This window comes from Lissotriton helveticus, chromosome 11 (assembly GCF_964261635.1).
Source record: "Lissotriton helveticus chromosome 11, aLisHel1.1, whole genome shotgun sequence".
In the NCBI taxonomy this organism is placed as follows: Eukaryota; Metazoa; Chordata; class Amphibia; order Caudata; family Salamandridae; genus Lissotriton; species Lissotriton helveticus.
The window spans coordinates 707,403,990-707,430,336 of NC_136072.1; the positions used below are offsets into that span (position 1 = coordinate 707,403,990).

At 47.4% G+C, this 26,347-nt stretch overlaps 1 protein-coding gene across 1 annotated transcript in view; it reads right to left on the reverse strand.

The window, feature by feature from the left end:
- LOC144791796 (guanylate-binding protein 1-like) overlaps positions 1 to 26,347 on the reverse strand; it is a 1,313,208-nt gene that overhangs the window by 831,341 nt on the left and 455,520 nt on the right. The gene's annotated exons all lie outside the window — the stretch shown is intronic.

Consider the following 26,347-nt stretch of genomic DNA (forward strand, 5'->3'; position numbering starts at 1 on the left):
GTTCGCCCTAAGTGTGGCAGGGTATGCTCAGACGTGAGTCCCTTGTTCACTTGGCCACAGGATTCAAGATAGCCTGGCTGATGAGGATTATGAATCCGAAACCGGTCCCAGGATGCTTATTTCCAGTCAAGGGAAGACATGGCTTGGCAGTTCGGGCTGGACTGTTCCCACGAGGCACAGGGTCAGACTGATTTCCATATAGCCATGTCTGAACTGGGGTGGCTGAGTGAACTAAAGAATGGTGATGGATTAAACCCAGATCAGTTGACTGGGGGTGAGTGTTTGATTTGTTCAAACTCTCCGACCATCATCCTCTTTTGTATCGCTTTGTTTGCCCTAAGTGTGGCAGGGTATTCTCAGACGTGAGTCCCTTGTTCACTTGGCCACTGGATTCAAGATAGCCTGGCTGATGAGGATTATGAATCCGAAACCGGTCCCAGGATGCTTGTTTCCGGTCCAGGGAAGATATGGCTTAGCAGTTCGGGCTGGACTGTTCTCACGAGGCACAGGGTCAGACTGATTTGCATATAGCCATGTCTGAACTGGGGTGGCTGAGTGAACTAAAGAATGGTGATGGATTAAACCCAGATCAGTTGACTGGGGGTGAGTGTTTGATTTGTTCAAACTCTCCGACCATCATCCTCTTTTGTATCGCTTTGTTCGCCCTAAGTGTGGCAGGGTATGCTCAGACGTGAGTCCCTTGTTCACTTGACCACTGGATTCAAGATAGCCTGGCTGATGAGGATTATGAATCCGAAACCGGTCCCAGGATGCTTGTTTCCGGTCCAGGGAAGACATGGCTTGGCAGTTCGGGCTGGACTGTTCCCACGAGGCACAGGGTCAGACTGATTTGCATATAGCCATGTCTGAACTGGGGTGGCTGAGTGAACTAAAGAATGGAGATGGATTAAACCCAGATCAGTTGACTGGGGGGGGAGTGTTTGATTTGTTCAAACTCTCCGACCATCATCCTCTTTTGTATCGCTTTGTTCGCCCTAAGTGTGGCAGGGTATGCTCAGACGTGAGTCCCTTGTTCACTTGGCCACTGGATTCAAGATAGCCTGGCTGATGAGGATTATGAATCCGAAACCGGTCCCAGGATGCTTGTTTCCGGTCCAGGGAAGACATGGCTTGGCAGTTCGGGCTGGACTGTTCCCACGAGGCACAGGGTCAGACTGATTTGCATATAGCCATGTCTGAACTGGGGTGGCTGAGTGAACTAAAGAATGGTGATGGATTAAACCCAGATCAGTTGACTGGGGGTGAGTGTTTGATTTTTTCAAACTCTCCGACCATCATCCTCTTTTGTATCGCTTTGTTCGCCCTAAGTGTGGCAGGGTATGCTCAGACGTGAGTCCCTTGTTCACTTGGCCACAGGATTCAAGATAGCCTGGCTGATGAGGATTATGAATCCGAAACCGGTCCCAGGATGCTTATTTCCAGTCAAGGGAAGACATGGCTTGGCAGTTCGGGCTGGACTGTTCCCACGAGGCACAGGGTCAGACTGATTTGCATATAGCCATGTCTGAACTGGGGTGGCTGAGTGAACTAAAGAATGGTGATGGATTAAAACCAGATCAGTTGACTGGGGGTGAGTGTTTGATTTGTTCAAACTCTCCGACCATCATCCTCTTTTGTATCGCTTTGTTCGCCCTAAGTGTGGCAGGGTTTGCTCAGACGTGAGTCCCTTGTTCACTTGGCCACTGGATTCAAGATAGCCTGGCTGATGAGGATTTTGAATCCGAAACCGGTCCCAGGATGCTTGTTTCCGGTCCAGGGAAGACATGGCTTGGCAGTTCGGGCTGGACTGTTCCCACGAGGCACAGGGTCAGACTGATTTCCATATAGCCATGTCTGAACTGGGGTGGCTGAGTGAACTAAAGAATGGTGATGGATTAAACCCAGATCAGTTGAATGGGGGTGAGTGTTTGATTTGTTCAAACTCTCCGACCATCATCCTCTTTTGTATCGCTTTGTTTGCCCTAAGTGTGGCAGGGTATTCTCAGACGTGAGTCCCTTGTTCACTTGGCCACTGGATTCAAGATAGCCTGGCTGATGAGGATTATGAATCCGAAACCGGTCCCAGGATGCTTGTTTCCGGTCCAGGGAAGACATGGATTGGCAGTTCGGGCTTGACTGTTCCCACGAGGCACAGGGTCAGACTGATTTGCATATAGCCATGTCTGAACTGGGGTGGCTGAGTGAACTAAAGAATGGTGATGGATTAAACCCAGATCAGTTGACTGGGGGTGAGTGTTTAATTTGTTCAAACTCTCCGACCATCATCCTCTTTTGTATCGCTTTGTTCGCCCTAAGTGTGGCAGGTTATGCTCAGACGTGAGTCCCTTGTTCACTTGGCCACTGGATTCAAGATAGCCTGGCTGATGAGGATTATGAATCCGAAACCGGTCCCAGGATGCTTGTTTCCAGTCCAGGGAAGACATGGCTTGTCAGTTCGGGCTGGACTGTTCCCACGAGGCACAGGGTCAGACTGATTTGCATATAGCCATGTCTGAACTGGGGTGGCTGAGTGAACTAAAGAATGGTGATGGATTAAACCCAGATCAGTTGACTGGGGGTGAGTGTTTGATTTGTTTAAACTCTCCGACCATCATCCTCTTTTGTATCACTTTGTTTGCCCTAAGTGTGGCAGGGTATGCTCAGACGTGAGTCCCTTGTTCACTTGGCCACTGGGTTCAAGATAGCCTGGCTGATGAGGATTATGAATCCGAAACCGGTCCCAGAATGCTTGTTTCCGGTCCAGGGAAGATATGGCTTAGCAGTTCGGGCTGGACTGTTCCCACGAGGCACAGGGTCAGACTGATTTGCATATAGCCATGTCTGAACTGGGGTGGCTGAGTGAACTAAAGAATGGTGATGGATTAAACCCAGATCAGTTGACTGGGGGTGAGTGTTTGATTTGTTCAAACTCTCCGACCATCATCCTCTTTTGTATCGCTTTGTTCGCCCTAAGTGTGGCAGGGTATGCTCAGACGTGAGTCCCTTGTTCACTTGGCCACTGGATTCAAGATAGCCTGGCTGATGGGGATTATGAATCCGAAACCGGTCCCAGGATGCTTGTTTCCAGTCCAGGGAAGACATGGCTTGGCAGTTCGGGCTGGACTGTTCCCACGAGGCACAGGGTCAGACTGATTTGCATATAGCCATGTCTGAACTGGGGTGGCTGAGTGAACTAAAGAATGGTGATGGATTAAACCCAGATCAGTTGACTGGGGGTGAGTGTTTGATTTGTTCAAACTCTCCGACCATCATCCTCTTTTGTATCGCTTTGTTCGCCCTAAGTGTGGCAGGGTATGCTCAGACGTGAGTCCCTTGTTCACTTGGCCACTGGATTTAAGATAGCCTGGCTGATGAGGATTATGAATCCGAAACCGGTCCCAGGATGCTTGTTTCCGGTCCAGGGAAGACATGGCTTGGCAGTTCGGGCTGGACTGTTCCCACGAGGCACAGGGTCAGACTGATTTGCATATAGCCATGTCTGAACTGGGGTGGCTTAGTGAACTAAAGAATGGTGATGGATTAAACCCAGATCAGTTGACTGGGGGTGAGTGTTTGATTTGTTCAAACTCTCCGGCCATCATCCTCTTTTGTATCGCTTTGTTCGCCCTAAGTGTGGCAGGGTATGCTCAGACGTGAGTCCCTTGTTCACTTGGCCACTGGATTCAAGATAGCCTGGCTGATGAGGATTATGAATCCGAAACCAGTCCCAGGATGCTTGTTTCCGGTACAGGGAAGACATGGCTTGGCAGTTCGGGCTGGACTGTTCCCACGAGGCACAGGGTCAGACTGATTCGCATATAGCCATGTCTGAACTGGGGTGGCTGAGTGAACTAAAGAATGGTGATGGATTAAACCCAGATCAGTTTACTGGGGGTGAGTGTTTGATTTGTTCAATCTCTCCGACCATCATCCTCTTTTGTATCGCTTTGTTCGCCCTAAGTGTGGCAGGGTATGCTCAGACGTGAGTCCCTAGTTCACTTGGCCACTGGATTCAAGATAGCCTGGCTGATGAGGATTATGAATCCGAAACCGGTCCCAGGATGCTTGTTTCCGGTCCAGGGAAGACATGGCTTGGCAGTTCGGGCTGGACTGTTCCCACGAGGCACAGGGTCAGACTGATTTGCATATAGCCATGTCTGAACTGGGGTGGCTGAGTGAACTAAAGAATGGTGATGGATTAAACCCAGATCAGTTGACTGGGGGTGAGTGTTTGATTTGTTCAAACTCTCCGACCATCATCCTCTTTTGTATCGCTTTGTTCGCCCTAACTGTGGCAGGGTATGCTCAAACGTGAATCCCTTGTTCACTTGGCCACTGGATTCAAGATAGCCTGGCTGATGAGGATTATGAATCCGAAACCGGTCCCAGGATGCTTGTTTCCGGTCCAGGGAAGACATGGCTTGGCAGTTCGGGCTGGACTGTTCCCACGAGGCACAGGGTCAGACTGATTTGCATATAGCCATGTCTGAACTGGGGTGGCTGAGTGAACTAAAGAATGGTGATGGATTAAACCCAGATCAGTTGACTAGGGGTGAGTGTTTGATTTGTTCAAACTCTCCGACCATCATCCTCTTTTGTATCGCTTTGTTCGGCCAAAGTGTGGCAGGGTATGCTCAGACGTGAGTCCCTTGTTCACTTGGCCACTGGATTCAAGATAGCCTGGCTGATGAGGATTATGAATCCGAAACCGGTCCCAGGATGCTTGTTTCCGGTCCAGGGAAGACATGGCTTGGCAGTTCGGGCTGGACTGTTCCCACGAGGCACAGGGTCAGACTGATTTGCATATAGCCATGTCTGAACTGGGGTGGCTGAGTGAACTAAAGAATGGTGATGGATTAAACCCAGATCAGTTGACTGGGGGTGAGTGTTTGATTTGTTCAAACTCTCCGACCATCATCCTCTTTTGTATCGCTTTGTTCGCCCTAAGTATGGCAGGGTATGCTCAGACGTGAGTCCCTTGTTCACTTGGCCACTGGATTCAAGATAGCCTGGCTGATGAAGATTATGAATCCGAAACCGGTCCCAGGATGCTTGTTTCCGGTCCAGGGAAGACATGGCTTGGCAGTTCGGGCTGGACTGTTCCCACGAGGCACAGGGTCAGACTGATTTGCATATAGCCATGTCTGAACTGGGGTGGCTGAGTGAACTAAAGAATGGTGATGGATTAAACCCAGATCAGTTGACTGGGGGGGAGTGTTTGATTTGTTCAAACTCTCCGACCATCATCCTCTTTTGTATCGCTTTGTTCGCCCTAAGTGTGGCAGGGTATGCTCAGACGTGAGTCCCTTGTTCACTTGGCCACTGGATTCAAGATAGCCTGGCTGATGAGGATTATGAATCCGAAACCGGTCCCAGGATGCTTGTTTCCGGTCCAGGGAAGACATGGCTTGGCAGTTCGGGCTGGACTGTTCCCACGAGGCACAGGGTCAGACTGATTTGCATATAGCCATGTCTGAACTGGGGTGGCTGAGTGAACTAAAGAATGGTGATGGATTAAACCCAGATCAGTTGACTAGGGGTGAGTGTTTGATTTGTTCAAACTCTCCGACCATCATCCTCTTTTGTATCGCTTTGTTCGGCCAAAGTGTGGCAGGGTATGCTCAGACGTGAGTCCCTTGTTCACTTGGCCACTGGATTCAAGATAGCCTGGCTGATGAGGATTATGAATCCGAAACCGGTCCCAGGATGCTTGTTTCCGGTCCAGGGAAGACATGGCTTGGCAGTTCGGGCTGGACTGTTCCCACGAGGCACAGGGTCAGACTGATTTGCATATAGCCATGTCTGAACTGGGGTGGCTGAGTGAACTAAAGAATGGTGATGGATTAAACCCAGATCAGTTGACTGGGGGTGAGTGTTTGATTTGTTCAAACTCTCCGACCATCATCCTCTTTTGTATCGCTTTGTTCGCCCTAAGTATGGCAGGGTATGCTCAGACGTGAGTCCCTTGTTCACTTGGCCACTGGATTCAAGATAGCCTGGCTGATGAAGATTATGAATCCGAAACCGGTCCCAGGATGCTTGTTTCCGGTCCAGGGAAGACATGGCTTGGCAGTTCGGGCTGGACTGTTCCCACGAGGCACAGGGTCAGACTGATTTGCATATAGCCATGTCTGAACTGGGGTGGCTGAGTGAACTAAAGAATGGTGATGGATTAAACCCAGATCAGTTGACTGGGGGGGAGTGTTTGATTTGTTCAAACTCTCCGACCATCATCCTCTTTTGTATCGCTTTGTTCGCCCTAAGTGTGGCAGGGTATGCTCAGACGTGAGTCCCTTGTTCACTTGGCCACTGGATTCAAGATAGCCTGGCTGATGAGGATTATGAATCCGAAACCGGTCCCAGGATGCTTGTTTCCGGTCCAGGGAAGACATGGCTTGGCAGTTCGGGCTGGACTGTTCCCACGAGGCACAGGGTCAGACTGATTTGCATATAGCCATGTCTGAACTGGGGTGGCTGAGTGAACTAAAGAATGGTGATGGATTAAACCCAGATCAGTTGACTGGGGGTGAGTGTTTGATTTGTTCAAACTCTCCGACCATCATCCTCTTTTGTATCGCTTTTGTTCGCCCTAAGTGTGGCAGGGTATGCTCAGACCTGAGTCCCTTGTTCACTTGGCCACAGGATTCAAGATAGCCTGGCTGATGAGGATTATGAATCCGAAACCGGTCCCAGGATGCTTATTTCCAGTCAAGGGAAGACATGGCTTGGCAGTTCGGGCTGGACTGTTCCCACGAGGCACAGGGTCAGACTGATTTCCATATAGCCATGTCTGAACTGGGGTGGCTGAGTGAACTAAAGAATGGTGATGGATTAAACCCAGATCAGTTGACTGGGGGTGAGTGTTTGATTTGTTCAAACTCTCCGACCATCATCCTCTTTTGTATCGCTTTGTTTGCCCTAAGTGTGGCAGGGTATTCTCAGACGTGAGTCCCTTGTTCACTTGGCCACTGGATTCAAGATAGCCTGGCTGATGAGGATTATGAATCCGAAACCGGTCCCAGGATGCTTGTTTCCGGTCCAGGGAAGACATGGATTGGCAGTTCGGGCTGGACTGTTCCCACGAGGCACAGGGTCAGACTGATTTGCATATAGCCATGTCTGAACTGGGGTGGCTGAGTGAACTAAAGAATGGTGATGGATTAAACCCAGATCAGTTGACTGGGGGTGAGTGTTTAATTTGTTCAAACTCTCCGACCATCATCCTCTTTTGTATCGCTTTGTTCGCCCTAAGTGTGGCAGGGTATGCTCAGACGTGAGTCCCTTGTTCACTTGGCCACTGGATTCAAGATAGCCTGGCTGATGAGGATTATGAATCCGAAACCGGTCCCAGGATGCTTGTTTCCAGTCCAGGGAAGACATGGCTTGTCAGTTCGGGCTGGACTGTTCCCACGAGGCACAGGGTCAGACTGATTTGCATATAGCCATGTCTGAACTGGGGTGGCTGAGTGAACTAAAGAATGGTGATGGATTAAACCCAGATCAGTTGACTGGGGGTGAGTGTTTGATTTGTTTAAACTCTCCGACCATCATCCTCTTTTGTATCACTTTGTTTGCCCTAAGTGTGGCAGGGTATGCTCAGACGTGAGTCCCTTGTTCACTTGGCCACTGGATTCAAGATAGCCTGGCTGATGAGGATTATGAATCCGAAACCGGTCCCAGAATGCTTGTTTCCGGTCCAGGGAAGATATGGCTTAGCAGTTCGGGCTGGACTGTTCTCACGAGGCACAGGGTCAGACTGATTTGCATATAGCCATGTCTGAACTGGGGTGGCTGAGTGAACTAAAGAATGGTGATGGATTAAACCCAGATCAGTTGACTGGGGGGTGAGTGTTTGATTTGTTCAAACTCTCCGACCATCATCCTCTTTTGTATCGCTTTGTTCGCCCTAAGTGTGGCAGGGTATGCTCAGACGTGAGTCCCTTGTTCACTTGACCACTGGATTCAAGATAGCCTGGCTGATGAGGATTATGAATCCGAAACCGGTCCCAGGATGCTTGTTTCCGGTCCAGGGAAGACATGGCTTGGCAGTTCGGGCTGGACTGTTCCCACGAGGCACAGGGTCAGACTGATTTGCATATAGCCATGTCTGAACTGGGGTGGCTGAGTGAACTAAAGAATGGTGATGGATTAAACCCAGATCAGTTGACTGGGGGGGGAGTGTTTGATTTGTTCAAACTCTCCGACCATCATCCTCTTTTGTATCGCTTTGTTCGCCCTAAGTGTGGCAGGGTATGCTCAGACGTGAGTCCCTTGTTCACTTGGCCACTGGATTCAAGATAGCCTGGCTGATGAGGATTATGAATCCGAAACCGGTCCCAGGATGCTTGTTTCCGGTCCAGGGAAGACATGGCTTGGCAGTTCGGGCTGGACTGTTCCCACGAGGCACAGGGTCAGACTGATTTGCATATAGCCATGTCTGAACTGGGGTGGCTGAGTGAACTAAAGAATGGTGATGGATTAAACCCAGATCAGTTGACTGGGGGTGAGTGTTTGATTTTTTCAAACTCTCCGACCATCATCCTCTTTTGTATCGCTTTGTTCGCCCTAAGTGTGGCAGGGTATGCTCAGACGTGAGTCCCTTGTTCACTTGGCCACAGGATTCAAGATAGCCTGGCTGATGAGGATTATGAATCCGAAACCGGTCCCAGGATGCTTATTTCCAGTCAAGGGAAGACATGGCTTGGCAGTTCGGGCTGGACTGTTCCCACGAGGCACAGGGTCAGACTGATTTGCATATAGCCATGTCTGAACTGGGGTGGCTGAGTGAACTAAAGAATGGTGATGGATTAAAACCAGATCAGTTGACTGGGGGTGAGTGTTTGATTTGTTCAAACTCTCCGACCATCATCCTCTTTTGTATCGCTTTGTTCGCCCTAAGTGTGGCAGGGTTTGCTCAGACGTGAGTCCCTTGTTCACTTGGCCACTGGATTCAAGATAGCCTGGCTGATGAGGATTTTGAATCCGAAACCGGTCCCAGGATGCTTGTTTCCGGTCCAGGGAAGACATGGCTTGGCAGTTCGGGCTGGACTGTTCCCACGAGGCACAGGGTCAGACTGATTTCCATATAGCCATGTCTGAACTGGGGTGGCTGAGTGAACTAAAGAATGGTGATGGATTAAACCCAGATCAGTTGAATGGGGGTGAGTGTTTGATTTGTTCAAACTCTCCGACCATCATCCTCTTTTGTATCGCTTTGTTTGCCCTAAGTGTGGCAGGGTATTCTCAGACGTGAGTCCCTTGTTCACTTGGCCACTGGATTCAAGATAGCCTGGCTGATGAGGATTATGAATCCGAAACCGGTCCCAGGATGCTTGTTTCCGGTCCAGGGAAGACATGGATTGGCAGTTCGGGCTTGACTGTTCCCACGAGGCACAGGGTCAGACTGATTTGCATATAGCCATGTCTGAACTGGGGTGGCTGAGTGAACTAAAGAATGGTGATGGATTAAACCCAGATCAGTTCACTGGGGGTGAGTGTTTAATTTGTTCAAACTCTCCGACCATCATCCTCTTTTGTATCGCTTTGTTCGCCCTAAGTGTGGCAGGTTATGCTCAGACAAGAGTCCCTTGTTCACTTGGCCACTGGATTCAAGATAGCCTGGCTGATGAGGATTATGAATCCGAAACCGGTCCCAGGATGCTTGTTTCCAGTCCAGGGAAGACATGGCTTGTCAGTTCGGGCTGGACTGTTCCCACGAGGCACAGGGTCAGACTGATTTGCATATAGCCATGTCTGAACTGGGGTGGCTGAGTGAACTAAAGAATGGTGATGGATTAAACCCAGATCAGTTGACTGGGGGTGAGTGTTTGATTTGTTTAAACTCTCCGACCATCATCCTCTTTTGTATCACTTTGTTTGCCCTAAGTGTGGCAGGGTATGCTCAGACGTGAGTCCCTTGTTCACTTGGCCACTGGGTTCAAGATAGCCTGGCTGATGAGGATTATGAATCCGAAACCGGTCCCAGAATGCTTGTTTCCGGTCCAGGGAAGATATGGCTTAGCAGTTCGGGCTGGACTGTTCCCACGAGGCACAGGGTCAGACTGATTTGCATATAGCCATGTCTGAACTGGGGTGGCTGAGTGAACTAAAGAATGGTGATGGATTAAACCCAGATCAGTTGACTGGGGGTGAGTGTTTGATTTGTTCAAACTCTCCGACCATCATCCTCTTTTGTATCGCTTTGTTCGCCCTAAGTGTGGCAGGGTATGCTCAGACGTGAGTCCCTTGTTCACTTGGCCACTGGATTCAAGATAGCCTGGCTGATGGGGATTATGAATCCGAAACCGGTCCCAGGATGCTTGTTTCCAGTCCAGGGAAGACATGGCTTGGCAGTTCGGGCTGGACTGTTCCCACGAGGCACAGGGTCAGACTGATTTGCATATAGCCATGTCTGAACTGGGGTGGCTGAGTGAACTAAAGAATGGTGATGGATTAAACCCAGATCAGTTGACTGGGGGTGAGTGTTTGATTTGTTCAAACTCTCCGACCATCATCCTCTTTTGTATCGCTTTGTTCGCCCTAAGTGTGGCAGGGTATGCTCAGACGTGAGTCCCTTGTTCACTTGGCCACTGGATTTAAGATAGCCTGGCTGATGAGGATTATGAATCCGAAACCGGTCCCAGGATGCTTGTTTCCGGTCCAGGGAAGACATGGCTTGGCAGTTCGGGCTGGACTGTTCCCACGAGGCACAGGGTCAGACTGATTTGCATATAGCCATGTCTGAACTGGGGTGGCTTAGTGAACTAAAGAATGGTGATGGATTAAACCCAGATCAGTTGACTGGGGGTGAGTGTTTGATTTGTTCAAACTCTCCGGCCATCATCCTCTTTTGTATCGCTTTGTTCGCCCTAAGTGTGGCAGGGTATGCTCAGACGTGAGTCCCTTGTTCACTTGGCCACTGGATTCAAGAAAGCCTGGCTGATGAGGATTATGAATCCGAAACCGGTCCCAGGATGCTTGTTTCCGGTCCAGGGAAGACATGGCTTGTCAGTTCGGGCTGGACTGTTCCCACGAGGCACAGGGTCAGACTGATTTGCATATAGCCATGTCTGAACTGGGGTGGCTGAGTGAACTAAAGAATGGTGATGGATTAAACCCAGATCAGTTGAATGGGGGTGAGTGTTTGATTTGTTCAAACTCTCCGACCATCATCCTCTTTTGTATCGCTTTGTTTGCCCTAAGTGTGGCAGGGTATTCTCAGACGTGAGTCCCTTGTTCACTTGGCCACTGGATTCAAGATAGCCTGGCTGATGAGGATTATGAATCCGAAACCGGTCCCAGGATGCTTGTTTCCGGTCCAGGGAAGACATGGATTGGCAGTTCGGGCTGGACTGTTCCCACGAGGCACAGGGTCAGACTGATTTGCATATAGCCATGTCTGAACTGGGGTGGCTGAGTGAACTAAAGAATGGTGATGGATTAAACCCAGATCAGTTGACTGGGGGTGAGTGTTTAATTTGTTCAAACTCTCCGACCATCATCCTCTTTTGTATCGCTTTGTTCGCCCTAAGTGTGGCAGGGTATGCTCAGACGTGAGTCCCTTGTTCACTTGGCCACTGGATTCAAGATAGCCTGGCTGATGAGGATTATGAATCCGAAACCGGTCCCAGGATGCTTGTTTCCAGTCCAGGGAAGACATGGCTTGTCAGTTCGGGCTGGACTGTTCCCACGAGGCACAGGGTCAGACTGATTTGCATATAGCCATGTCTGAACTGGGGTGGCTGAGTGAACTAAAGAATGGTGATGGATTAAACCCAGATCAGTTGACTGGGGGTGAGTGTTTGATTTGTTTAAACTCTCCGACCATCATCCTCTTTTGTATCACTTTGTTTGCCCTAAGTGTGGCAGGGTATGCTCAGACGTGAGTCCCTTGTTCACTTGGCCACTGGATTCAAGATAGCCTGGCTGATGAGGATTATGAATCCGAAACCGGTCCCAGAATGCTTGTTTCCGGTCCAGGGAAGATATGGCTTAGCAGTTCGGGCTGGACTGTTCCCACGAGGCACAGGGTCAGACTGATTTGCATATAGCCATGTCTGAACTGGGGTGGCTGAGTGAACTAAAGAATGGTGATGGATTAAACCCAGATCAGTTGACTGGGGGTGAGTGTTTGATTTGTTCAAACTCTCCGACCATCATCCTCTTTTGTATCGCTTTGTTCGCCCTAAGTGTGGCAGGGTATGCTCAGACGTGAGTCCCTTGTTCACTTGGCCACTGGATTCAAGATAGCCTGGCTGATGAGGATTATGAATCCGAAACCGGTCCCAGGATGCTTGTTTCCGGTCCAGGGAAGACATGGCTTGGCAGTTCGGGCTGGACTGTTCCCACGAGGCACAGGGTCAGACTGATTTGCATATAGCCATGTCTGAACTGGGGTGGCTTAGTGAACTAAAGAATGGTGATGGATTAAACCCAGATCAGTTGACTGGGGGTGAGTGTTTGATTTGTTCAAACTCTCCGGCCATCATCCTCTTTTGTATCGCTTTGTTCGCCCTAAGTGTGGCAGGGTATGCTCAGACGTGAGTCCCTTGTTCACTTGGCCACTGGATTCAAGAAAGCCTGGCTGATGAGGATTATGAATCCGAAACCGGTCCCAGGATGCTTGTTTCCGCTCCAGGGAAGACATGGCTTGTCAGTTCGGGCTGGACTGTTCCCACGAGGCACAGGGTCAGACTGATTTGCATATAGCCATGTCTGAACTGGGGTGACTGAGTGAACTAAAGAATGGTGATGGATTAAACCCAGATCAGTTGACTGGGGGTGAGTGTTTGATTTGTTCAAACTCTCCGACCATCATCCTCTTTTGTATCGCTTTGTTCGCCCTAGGTGTGGCAGGGTATGCTCAGACGTGAATCCCTTGTTCACTTGGCCACTGGATTCAAGATAGCCTGGCTGATGAGGATTATGAATCCGAAACCGGTCCCAGGATGCTTGTTTCCGGTCCAGGGAAGACATGACTTGGCAGTTCGGGCTGGACTGTTCCCACGAGGCACAGGGTCAGACTCATTTGCATATAGCCATGTCTGAACTGGGGTGGCCGAGTGAACTAAAGAATGGTGATGGATTAAACCCAGATCAGTTGACTGGGGGTGAGTGTTTGATTTGTTCAAACTCTCCGACAATCATCCTCTTTTGTATCGCTTTGTTCGCCCTAAGTGTGGCAGGGTATGCTCAGACCTGAGTCCCTTGTTCACTTGGCCACTGGATTCAAGATAGCCTGGCTGATGAGGATTATGAATCTGAAACCGGTCCCAGGATGCTTGTTTCCGGTCCAGGGAAGACATGGCTTGGCAGTTCGGGCTGGACTGTTCCCACGAGGCACAGGGTCAGACTGATTCGCATATAGCCATGTCTGAACTGGGGTGGCTGAGTGAACTAAAGAATGGTGATGGATTAAACCCAGATCAGTTGACTGGGGGTGAGTGTTTGATTTGTTCAAACTCTCCGACCATCATCCTCTTTTGTATCCCTTTGTTCGCCCTAAGTGTGGCAGGGTATGCTCAGACGTGAGTCCCTTGTTCACTTGGCCACTGGATTCAAGATAGCCTGGCTGATGATGATTATGAATCCGAAACCGGTCCCAGGATGCTTGTTTCCGGTCCAGGGAAGACATGGCTTGGCAGTTCGGACTGGACTGTTCCCACGAGGCACAGGGTCAGACTGATTTGCATATAGCCATGTCTGAACTGGGGTGGCTGAGTGAACTAAAGAATGGTGATGGATTAAACCCAGATCAGTTGACTGGGGGTGAGTGTTTGATTTGTACAAACTCTCCGACCATCATCCTCTTTTGTATCGCTTTGTTCCCATATCCTGGCACCCGGCATCTGCACCATGAAGGGCACAAGAAGATGGTCTGTCCAGGGCACCGGGATATTGGGTTTGGTCTCTACATTCCCCCAGCTAGCGAATATCGGGTCCAATAGATGGCCCTGCTGGTGTGTGGGGGCCTTCACTTTCTGTTCCAACTGGAGTGCCTGTAGTTCTTGGCAAAGCCCTGCCCCCCCTCTATCCAAGGGATCGTCCAAGTGCATGTTCAGATCCCCTAGCACAAGGAACTTATCTCTTCAAAGAGCGTCTTCAGTATTTCCCTCTACCAGCCTGTCTACAAACCTGGAGTGGGGACCCGGAGGCCTATAAATCAAGAAACCCTTCACGGTGGTACCACCATTAACACTAATGGTAAAGGCCCCTGCCTCACTGTCCATAATGGTAATATGCTCCATTTGACAGGTAAGCGGTTGCTTGAATGCAATAGCAATGCCATCAGATACCCCTCTGGTAAAGCCTCAATGACATCTGGATCCGAGTCCGTGTCAAGCCATGTTTCTGTAAGAAACAGGAGATCCAATTGTTTTTCCGTGAGTAGGTCATAGATGTCTAGCCTGTGTTTGCGCAGGGATCTAACGTTAGGCAGCTCGCAGTTAATACTGGCGTGCTCCTGCTTATCCTCTCCTTCTATGCTAAAAACATACTGACAGTGTTTACAACTCACATTCTCCTCCACTCTCATGCGATGTAAGCACGTGTTAGGATTCATAATGCGGAGGCTTAGGAGTTGATCCCTGCTCCACACCGTGCGGACTCCCATCGGACCAGGGGTTGGGGCCCTGACCCGCGCCCGGCCGCGGACGGGCGCAGACGGGCTCGCCTTCGGCGCACCCGCTGCGCTCGTCGGCTCCGCTGCCTAGCAGACATCCGCCTTTTAACACCCCCAGCGCCTCACAACACTAGAGCGCTGACCGTCCTCCCCCGCGCACTGGAAGTGACTGGCTCGGACCTACCACGCCCTCCGCTCGAACGGTGCTAGTCACCGGCGTCAGAACGGGGCAGGTACGAAGGAAACAAGACCAGCCCCTCTGTGCCAAGCTGCTGCCTTCAGGTAGGAGACCTTGGCAGAGCAGCGGTGCCACCCTCAGATGTTTAAAATGCCTCCGGGGTGACTGCCAGAAGACCTCTGCAGTCGGGATGAGCACAAATGGTAAAAACAAACAGCAATCACGGAGGGAGCCTAATCGCTTTCCTCCCTCTGTTTCCCTTGTGGTTAAAACCAAATAAAAACTAGTCACAGGTCGCGCTGGCACCGTAAGCAGCTGGGACACTGCCACAGTCCACTCACCACCACGGGGGCCCGGGATCCAATGCCTTTTAACACCCCCAGCGCCTTGCAACACTAGAGCGCTGCCCGTCCTCCCCCGCGCACCGGAAGTGACTGGCTCGGACCTACCACGCCCTCTGATCGAACGGTGCTAGTCACCGGCGTCAGAACGGGCGGGTAGGAAGGAACCGAGACCAGCCCCTTTGTGCCAAGCTGCTGCCTTCAGGTAAGAGACCTCGGCAGAGCAGCGGTGCCACCCGCAGATGTTTAAAATGCCTCCGGGGTGACTGCCAGAAGACCTCTGCAGTCGGGATGAGCACAAATGGTAAAAACAAACCGCAATCACGGAGGGAGCCTAATCTCTCTCCTCCCTCTGTTCCCCTCGTGCTTAAAACAAATTAAAAACTAGTCACAGGTCGCGCTGGCACCGTAAGCAGCTGGGACACTGCCACTGTCCATTCACCACCACGGGGGCCCGGGATCCAATGCCTTTTAACACCCCCAGCGCCTCGCAACACTAGAGCGCTGCCCGTCCTCCCCTGCGCACCGGAAGTGACTGGCTCGGACCTACCACGCCCTCTGCTTGAACGGTGCTAGTCACCGGCGTCAGAACGGGGCGGGTAGGAAGGAAACGAGACCAGCCCCTCTGTGCCAAGCTGCTGCCTTCAAGTAGGAGACCTCGGCAGAGCAGCGGTGCCATCAGCGGCTCTGGCAGCAGAGTATCAGATGCGCTTGCCAGATTTGCTGAGGCTCCTAAGACATTTGGAGCTTCTGAAGCCCCAAAATGTGCTTTCAGATTCTAAACCTCTGGTTACTGAGTTGCCAAAAGAGTTTTTTGCAGACCCAACACACATCTTAGAAACGCAGTTTCAAACAGTGACTTCATGTTCATTCAACAACTCTTCAGGCATGGAATCATTCTGGATTGAAGTACTGAATTATACAGATGCAGCTGGGAATCATCGGTTTCAGGAGCTGGCCATGGGCGCCATTAAACTTCTGACCCTACCCACATCAAATGCACAAGTGGAACGAGTGTTTTCACAAATGACCCTGCTTAAAAATGAGAACCGGAGCTGAAACTGCTATCAAATATACTAAACATAAAATTTGGACTAAAGTGCAATGGTCTCAATTCATCTTCGTTCATGCCCTCCCCAGAACTGCTAGCAAAGTTCAACAGCAGTATCTAAAATTAATTGTCTTACAGTCTTGCTGAGCAGCAGCTTATCCACACTGTTGTTCGCTAACAGCAGTCCTGGCACTGAACACCTCACATTTCCAAATTGGGCTACATAGTGTAACACACATTATCAAGGTTTTTATGTGGCCAAACACCAGCTCCAAATACAAATCCTTCCACAGCACAAGGCTTGCCACAATGGTTCCAAACAACTCATTGCTGCTGCTGTATTTTCCTCTTGCCCTACCCTACCACTGCCGGACTTTGAAGGATACTGCTGCTCCTAGCAGTCCCAATGCCAGACTCTGAAAGATGCTGCTATTCTTGGCAGTGTTATAGCTACAATGGTTCGATTAAATTATTAACAATTCAGAAAATTCCTATGCATGAAAACGCAGAAAAAATTGGCTAAGCAAGAAATCCTGAAAAAGCACCCGGCATAGAGACAAAAGTTCATACAAAAACATATTTTTAATCACATGGCAAATAGGGAACAGCAATTGCAAAACAGTTTAAGAATACTTAAAAGGTGCTCACGTAGTTACACAGGGAAAAGCACTAAAGACCTAGGGGCCGATTCAGATTTGGGAAAAACCGCTCCGAATAGCCGTACGGAGCGTTTTTCCCATACTAATCGTACCCTGCAACCTCCCCGTACGTACGATGAAGTACGATTCTTACCAGGAGCAGGACTCCGTACGAATCGTACAAAGACCATACGACTCTAATCTCCGCACGATTCTCCCTCGGAACCCACTGTAAGCGACATCCGTACGGTTCGAAGCAGATTTTCCCGACCCAGCAAGTACGATTTATGTCAGGTAGGCACCGTACGACTCTTTTTTTACGGGAGCCCAAAATGCCCGGAGAAGCAGAGGACGCCTCGAAACAGGTACGGAATGCCCCCCCCGGGTATGGTTCGTACACCCCATGTCTGCAAGGGTACGATGCGTATCCCTGTGGTCATGGGGTGTACGCACCGTACCCTACGATCATGGGGTGTACGCACCGTACCCCATGATCGCAGGGTGTATGGTGCGTACACCCTGCGATCATGGGGTACAGTACGTACACCTCATGATCGCAGGGGTACGCACCTTACCCCTGCAGACATGGGGTGTAGGCACCGTACGGTGTGTATGTGATTGTGTGGTTGTCCGTATGAATCGCCCTTCTGACGTGGACTGTACGAATCGCGTCCTCATACCCCGGTCCGGAGTGTACTCGTCGGGTCGTACGGCATGTTTATGAATCGTACGGTTCACTGTGAGGGTCCTTGTTGTACGGTTTCAGCCTTTCAATTCGTATGGTTCTCGACGATTCAGACAGATTGACGAGATACGGATCGTACTACGCGATTCGGACGGATGTGTACAATTCGTATGGAGAGGGCTCCGGATACGATTCGGAAGGTTGCTTTTTTTCCCGAATCGGAATCGGCCCCTAATGTACAATGTAAACAAAAACAATGGCAGAGGGAGTCAAACTTTCAAAACAAAAGTCCAACAAATAACAAGAATAGATAATCGCAATCAATGCTTCCAGATAAGTATGTACCGCAAGACAGGCGCCAAGGTGTTTTGACCTATAATGTTTTTAAGGTCTTCATCAGGACTAGGTCATTATTAGGAGAGCATCCAATTCAAATAATTTGTATAATCCAAGACAAGCAAACTCAGATAAAATGTAAAAGGGACCTCATGAAGACAGCATCAGAAGTCCAACAAAAGAAATTAATCATAAATCAGCATTTCTTAAATTTAGTGCCACTTTAGGGTCCGGTACAATTTTCAAAACTGATTTGTTCGCAATACAGAGGACAAAACACGAACGCGGCTGGACTAGTCAAACCAATGACTAAGAGAAACTTTTGCCAACTCTTGGCTTAAACAAAAATATAGCTAGCTAACTTTAGATAACGGCACCTACTTCAAACCTCGTACTATACTTAGGTTAGGTGCACTGGGGTAGAACAATTTAGAAGCATCAGATGAGTATCACATTTTAGCATTGTGTTATTTATATATGTATTTTAACTAATATATGGTCAAACCATGCTATTGCAGTATTATTTTATCTTACTGCTAACCTCGTACATATTGTACTTCGCAGCCTGTCTTACGATTGTAGCAGTTCATATCTCTTGCATGAGAAGACTGTTCAATAAACCTTTTTATTGAAATGCCCGTCTCTATATTTCTGTGCAACTCTGTAGAAACGAAGCATGCACGATTGACTGAGTGAAACTGTTATCTATTGTTTCCACGATTCTGAGACTGTTCCGATTCTATAGGGAAACAAAGTTGTCATGTTTATGCGGTTGTCAGAGACTAATCCCTTCTTGTATATTCGAGAAGTTTCTAGTGACCTCTGAGTTAGCTGGCACACACAAGTAATTAAGTTTAATATACTTGATAAAGACATACTGACCTTAGTCCTATGTCAAATCTATAGTGTATGTTATTCCAATGCGCAGAGCCTATCAGGGATATAGGAACTACAATATATGGCACCCAACGGTTTGTTAAGGCACTAGTTTAACGCTAGATACTGAAGTAACTCAGTCGTGCTTTTCTCAGAGACCTACTATTCATAAAACTCCATAAGACATCTGGAGTGGGTAGGGATAATAGCGGCCATAACTGAGTAGGACGAAAGGTCCTATGTATTAGCTTTTTGGTTTGTTCAACGTTGAAGGATACAGTGTTCCAAAATATTGTGCACCTTATCTTTGTTTCCTTTCATTAAACAATGACTGAAGAGGACAATGGTCAAGCTGCGGCTGACCAAGTCATAGCAGGTTTAAACCTTACAGGTTTAAATGAAGACAAGGTGGGTGTCATACCCATCCCACCAAATTTAAGGAGAGCCATCACTCTAAAACTTATAAAACGTGGCCAACCACCTAGAGGTGGTAGAGCAGTGTTTGTGATAGAGGCACATGAATATCACCTGACAGAGGTATTCTATCACTGGGTTATATTCCCAGTAGTGAATCCAGTAACACAAATGTTTCACTGCTACAAAGAAGATGATCCACTGGAGGAATACATTCCTTTCGAGGATATTGAAATTCCACTCACATACCAAGAGCACGAGCTCTGGTTTAAAGGCGCCCTAAAACATCACAATAATATTACCAGGCTCAGTCCACTAGTAGACCAGGAGCTACATGGCGGATTTTAGCAGGCTACACACCACATCCTGACATTGAAACTATGTCAGATGTGGAATTACTTGCTCAACTCAAGGAGTTAAATAAAATTTACAGACAGTTGATTCTATATGTCATGAGGACTTTTACAGTCCAAGCACCATTAGTTATTCCACAACCTAATACACACCAGGGGAATACACTAAAAAGTACTCCACAGACTTTACATTCAGTCATGGGTAAATTACGCAAATCGAAGCAGTATTTCCTAATACTACTCCCTTTGAAAAACACAGAATTTTAACAATCTGTTTACCAATGGGGATCACACCACTTCTGGAGGACTGCACCTCTTGGGGCACAGTCTTTGCTGCTATCTACACAAAAACACATGGTGTTCCGTCTATGGCGGTAATATCAGATGTCCTGAAACAGATTCAAAACAAATACGAGGCAGAGTCTGCTCTAAATTTAGGTATGAAGTTACTTAAAAATTTCGACAAGGTATCAGCAATAATATTATCTAATATTAAAGGTGAAGCAGCATCAGTGGTGATCCGCCAGAAACTAAGGGAATTTGATGTAACAGAACAACCACAAGAATTAGCCAGAATAATTGAAAAATCCTATGAAGAATTAGGCAGAGACAGTTTGGGAGCGAAACCAGTAAAACCACAACTGTCTGAAAGTCCTAATAAGGTCTTTCCTAAAAACACTCCTACCACTTCTAAAAAGAAGTGGGAAAATAGCAAACAAAATTCCAAAGAGAAGCGTTCTCATTCCCTAAGCAGGTCTCCTCAAAAGGAGCCCTCTGAAAGGAAGTACAACCTCAGGAATAGGGATAATTTGAAAAAAACGGACAGATATCAAGATAATGATACACGTTCCTCTTGTAACTTTCAGATATCGTCACAGACATCCGAAAGAAGAGGACGGTCAGAAAACAAGGACGAACAAGTGAAGTCCAAGGACGATCAACACGTTCAGAAAAGTAAACCAAAACCTCAATTCTCCAAAAAGAAGATAGCAGGTCTGAAAGTCAGACAAGCTAAGAATACTGAGAACACAACTCAAGAACGGCAATAAGCCCAGACCATGCTGGACAGTGCAGCACAAGTTACAATAGCTCGCCAGAACCTGAAGGGACTTCTAGAGACAGTGTACACACAAGCAGAAATGAAATTTACTTCTACAGAACAAATTCTGACAGCAGTTCAAACCGCTGTAGCAAAAGAAAGACTCTAGCCCAGGGGAAACGCATTATTGTCGTAACTCCAGTACCAGCCTTAGAGGCAGTTACAAAAGCCAGCATTCCAAATGCTAAAGCTTTACATCTGAGATGGATACAATGGGTAAATTCTCTTGCTGCAACTGATGTTGAATATGTTTTTGATCCATATTTGAAAACCCAAGCATTCCTGCAATATGAACATGAATGTCCTCTGCTTACTGAAATTCTCCCTCTTGACCAATACAAATTGATCATTTATACTGACAGATCTGCACAGCCCACTATGGGGAGTAAACAAGCTTCTAGTGCAGCGTGTGCTATTGTTAAAGGTCGCATGCGAGATGGCAAATTCAGACCAGTGGTCACAAAAACGCAATCTCTAGGGGATTGTACAGCGCAGCGAGCTGAACTACAAGCATTCAAGATGGCACTTGAAAATAAGGATCGCGAATTCCCCACACTCATAGTGTGCAATCCTTTTTACTGTGTTCAATCTTACAATGAATATTTATAGAATTGGATTCAAAATGGTTTCAAAGATTCAAAAGGTGGCACGATCAAGCATAAATTGCTTTGGGAACAAGTAGTTCAGTTCCAAAGAGGACTACAAAACACTCATGTGATACGCACGCTGAGTCGTCAACGTGATGGCGTTGACGTTGAAGGGAATTCATTGGCTGATGAAGCCACAAAAAGGGCTGTGCAAACGGCTTTCGTAGCTGCAATCACTCGTTCAAAAACGAAAATAGACAGCGAAATAATGCTGGCTGTCAATGCTACAAGCAAAGGCAGCAGTGCAGCATTACCTAAGTAATTTCCACTCAAATACTCATACATAATTGATGCGAACATCCGTTTGCTCGAATCCCTGGAGTGGGGGACAGAGGGATAGAGTAATTCCAAACAGGGAACGTAGAGCAGCTTTGATTTTCGAAGCACATCTGGGAGAGGGTCTGATACATCACGGGATATCTAAAACAATATTAGAGTTAAAAGAGATGTACTGGTGGCCAGGGATGAATACTCACATTCACATCTTCATCGATAACTTTATAGCATGCAATAGAGATCGCAGTACAGAACGCCACCAGACATCTGACTACAAGGTAGCCAGCCCAGTTCAGACACCATTGTTAGACATCATTAGACTAACTATATGCATGCGTCCTCGTGGACGAATACAATCCCAAAAACACTAAGCTAGGTTCCTATGGATGTGGCCTCAGCGCTCAGCTGATGCTCGAACTGTTATAAAAGATTTGCGAGTCTTTATCGGCACTTACGCAATAGGCACACTACATTCTGACCAGAGTCCTGCGTTTAGCTCTAGGGCTTACAAAGAAGCCATGGCTAGTCTGGGCGTAGCATTGCGGTATTCTTCTCCATTCCATCCTGAGGGAAATTCTGTTGTGGAAAGAAAAAAACAGGACATAAAGCAGTCTATAACAGCTAGGGTATTAGGTTCGGGTGATGGGTGGGTCAAACATTTATCATTTATATGGGGTCCAGCATTAACAACTTGCCAAGAAGTTCTCTAGGGGTGTCACTCCATATAAAGTCCTATTTGGGACTAGAATATTGGAACTGGACCTCGATATGCGAGGCACAGTGGTGGAAAATAAGAAATTTGACCGGGGACCAGGGCAAGCATACAACTCACACAATCCACCCTCAAATCTGGATCGGATAAGGACTTGCTGGCAGACCAGATCCAGCTTCAAACTATGCACTCACAAGCCTCCCAGGGAGATCAAATAGGCATATTTCCAGGGAATTCTGAAATTACAGATCAGACGGAACATGTAGCTAATGAAGCTTCCGATTTGGTGGGTGTGGATGAGCGGGTAGACAATGACAAACCTGCGCTGGAAGGTGACAAAAGTGAATCTGTAGGGTTACCAGCCATTTTGGCTGGGAGCAGGATTGATATTAAGAAAAACAATGGTAAGGCTTGCACGAGTTCTGCCGTACCTGAAGGAGCCCTCATCACTGTACCTGCAGACCAAGCTTTGGATCATAACTTAAAGCAAGCTTCACAGTATCGAGAGACGATGCATGGGTCTCCTGAGGGGGATAAGTTATTCTCGCTTAACGACAACTCAGACTCCACAGCACTCAGTGATTTCAATACCACGGAAGAAACCGACTTAGAGGAGTCTACTACAGTGCAAAAGGGTTGCCATAGCAAGGCAGCTCTTTAAAAATGAAGGACAAGATCCAGCACAAGCCTGACGGATGAGGCAATGGCAAGAAAGCTGCAGTGGGACTACTCGGCTACTAGCATGGTATACGAGACTGATGGGCAAGAAGAATAAGGCGGTCCGGTTGCTTCCCATGGACCTTTAATACCTCCCTCTATGGAATTAGTATATTCTACTTTAAAAGAAATGCAGGGAGAGGCCAGAATGGAAAGCATCTAAAAAACTCCAGGCCTCTATCCACAAAGCTAATAAACTTTGTACAGAAATGGCAGAGCGGGTAACACATGTGGAGGATATAATTGTGGCACTGGAAGAAGAAGTTGGTAAACTGCAAGAAATCAAGGAACAGCAGGAAAACCAGGCAATGGACATTTGCTGGAAACTCGAAGATTTCGAGAATCGCCTGCGGAGAAAAAATGTTTGCTTATTGGGGGTTGCTGAAAGTGTAGAAGGGGGGAATATAGTGTCCTTTGTGGTGTCTATGTTCAAATTAAAGCGTGGTTTTCCAGACCTAGCCCATTGGAACTGGGACATGGAGGTCCAGCGGATGCATCGTTTTCCAATGGTACAGAGGAGGATTAATTCAACCAGGCAGGATGAGCACCCAAGAGCAATTTTAATTTATTTTGGAAATGTTCTCCTTAGACAAACCATAATAGATAAGGCAAGACCAGACACTAAGCGATCATTTGATGGGCATACTTTTTTTGCACATCCTGATTTTTACCATGCCACAGTAGAGCGCAGATGGAGACTCCGACAACTGATAACTGTATTTCAGGGGTTGGGCTGCGAGGCGTACTGGTTATTTCCTGCCCACCTTAAAGTTGTTTCTAATGGACGGATCCGAATGTTCCGTTCTGAAGTGAAAGCTCAAGAATTTTGGGCGGAGCTGAAGGCTGTAAAAGGGAGGGGTGATGCTGCTCGCTAGGTCATAAGGGGTTGGATAACAATCTAACTGGATTTTGGACTAATGTTTTTTGTATATTGTATGCCTCCATACTTCTATAGCTAGTTTTCACAAAGAATAGCAGGGTTGGGTAGCTTGTTGGTGGTAGTATGTCTGAGGCTAGAGGGAGAGAAGAGTATGTGGTAACTTGAGGTGAGAGATTGGTAACCACACATAGGTCATGTTTGACCCATTTGCCTGTATGGGATGTAGGAGGGTGGAGGTAGGGGCTTGATTCTGGGGGGCTAGGGGTTCCAGGTGGGGTAGCCACAAAACAGCATAGCACTACGTATGAGGAAATCTTTGGTTAAAAGTTTCAAGAAATTTAGAGTATGGTTTCCTTACAAAAGAGAAGGGGAGGTGGTTATGGTATTTAAAAAAAAGGTAAACAAAATGAATTTCAGATTAATCCAGAAAGTCAACTACTTGAAACTGCTTTATGGCTTCAATAAATCTTAAGATCGTCTCAATTAACATTTGTGGACTTAATGACCAAACCAAAAGACAAAGGGCGGCAATAATATTAAAAACGCAGCGTGCTGATATATTGTGTGTACAGGAGACTCATATAGAGGGCACCAGAGCTGGGACCTTAGAACAACTAGGTTTTAGATTATTGGTGGCCACAAAGCAAGGGGTAGCTATTCTCACTCATAGGAAAGATAATAGCTAAAAAGATTATGTCAGACAGATGGGGACGATGGGTTGTAGCTGAATGTGGTTTTGCTGGGGAGACATTTACGATCTGTTCTGTGTATGACTCAACTGCCAATGACCCTGAAGTATTAGAGCTTATGGATAACGAATTAGCCAATTGGCCTACTCCATTTATAATATGCGGCGATTTTAATATAAACCCGGCTTGGGGGACTCTGGGGAACCACTGGTGATAAATATGGAGGACGTAAAAGAAGGGTTTTTAAGGCACTTGCTAATTTGATTAATAACCATGGACTTATAGATGTATGGGATCATTTAAAAATTAATGATCATGGTAGTACCTTCTTTTCTGCTCCACACAACGCGATTTTCTGACTTGATTATTTCTTTGTATCACATTCACTAGTGCACCGGGTTAGAAATGAGAAACTCCCAAGGATATTATCGGACCACAATCCTCTTGCTCTCACTCTGATCTTAACTAAAGGAGAACGGCCCGAGCAGGCCTGGACTTTCGAGAGAAGACTTTTAATTGATCCTGAATATGTTTCCCACATGAAGGGGTGGATCAAAGTTTTATTTGATATAAACAGACACAGTGCTAGCGCAGGAGTTGTTTGGGATGCTTTTAAAACTGGTGTTAGAGGGGAGAGACCCTAGGTTTTAGCTTATTCAGGCAAAAGATAGAGACACAACGAGAAGAAATGCTCTATAAAAACATAGCTAGGATTGAATAGGAGCTGGCTACTGCTGTTAAAACAGGATTAGATACTAATGATATTCTGCACAACCTTGCAGGGATCAGAGAAAGACTTGCCGCAAAAGCATCAGAATGTTTTTTTGCAAAAAAAGAGAAATGCCATTAATTTAGCGAACGAGTAGGTCATACATTGGCAAATAGACTTCGACAAAAGTGTACAGCAAATGAGACAAATGAGAATATGGATGAGTTTGAAAATGTTATTACATATCCCTCCGGGGTACAGGAAGTATTTCGGCAATTCTATTACCGATTATATGGGGAGGAATCTCACGCTTCACAGAATACATCCCAGGATTACCTCAATAGTATCCCTTTACAGAGCATTACAACAGAGGATAGTGAAAAGCTCGAGGTAACTTTGACGCAGGATGAGATTTATGGTGCACTGAGAAATCTCCCTAAGGGTAAGGCCACGGGACCCGATCAGATTCCGTTGGGGTTCTACAAGGTATTTATAGATGAAATCGGGCCCGATCTGGTTGAAACAATACGTGGTGCACAATCAGGGAGCTCAGTCCCTGCCTCTTGGGCAGGCGCTGAAATAATTTCTTTTTTAAAAAGGTAAGCCGCCCCGGGAATCAGGATCATACTGGCCAATCACGCTCATAAATAGCGATGCCAAAATTTTCCCAAAAGCCCTGGCACCAAGACTGAATACTATTATAGCAAAATTCATTCATCCATGTCAGCACTGGTTTATCCCCGGGAGGGGGACTACCCAGCATACGCGTAGTGTTATAACTCTGTTTGACGCAGCAGAAGTCTCAGGGTACCCTATGGCTCTGCTGCTTTTGGATGCCGAAAAAAACTTTGATAGGGTCTCCTGGGATTATTTATGGGAAGCAATGAAATGGTTTGGAATCGGCCAAGGATGTATTAAAGCGATTCGAGCTATGTATAATTGAACTAACAGCTTATTTATGAATAAATGGCAAATATACTAATTTCTTTGAGATTAAACGGGGAACCAGTTCACCCCTATTATTCGCTATATATATTGATCCCTTAATTTGAATCCCAGAGGCCTGCCAGGAAATAAAGCAAATAATTTATTTGGGTATCTCAACAAAAGTTCTCACATACTCCGA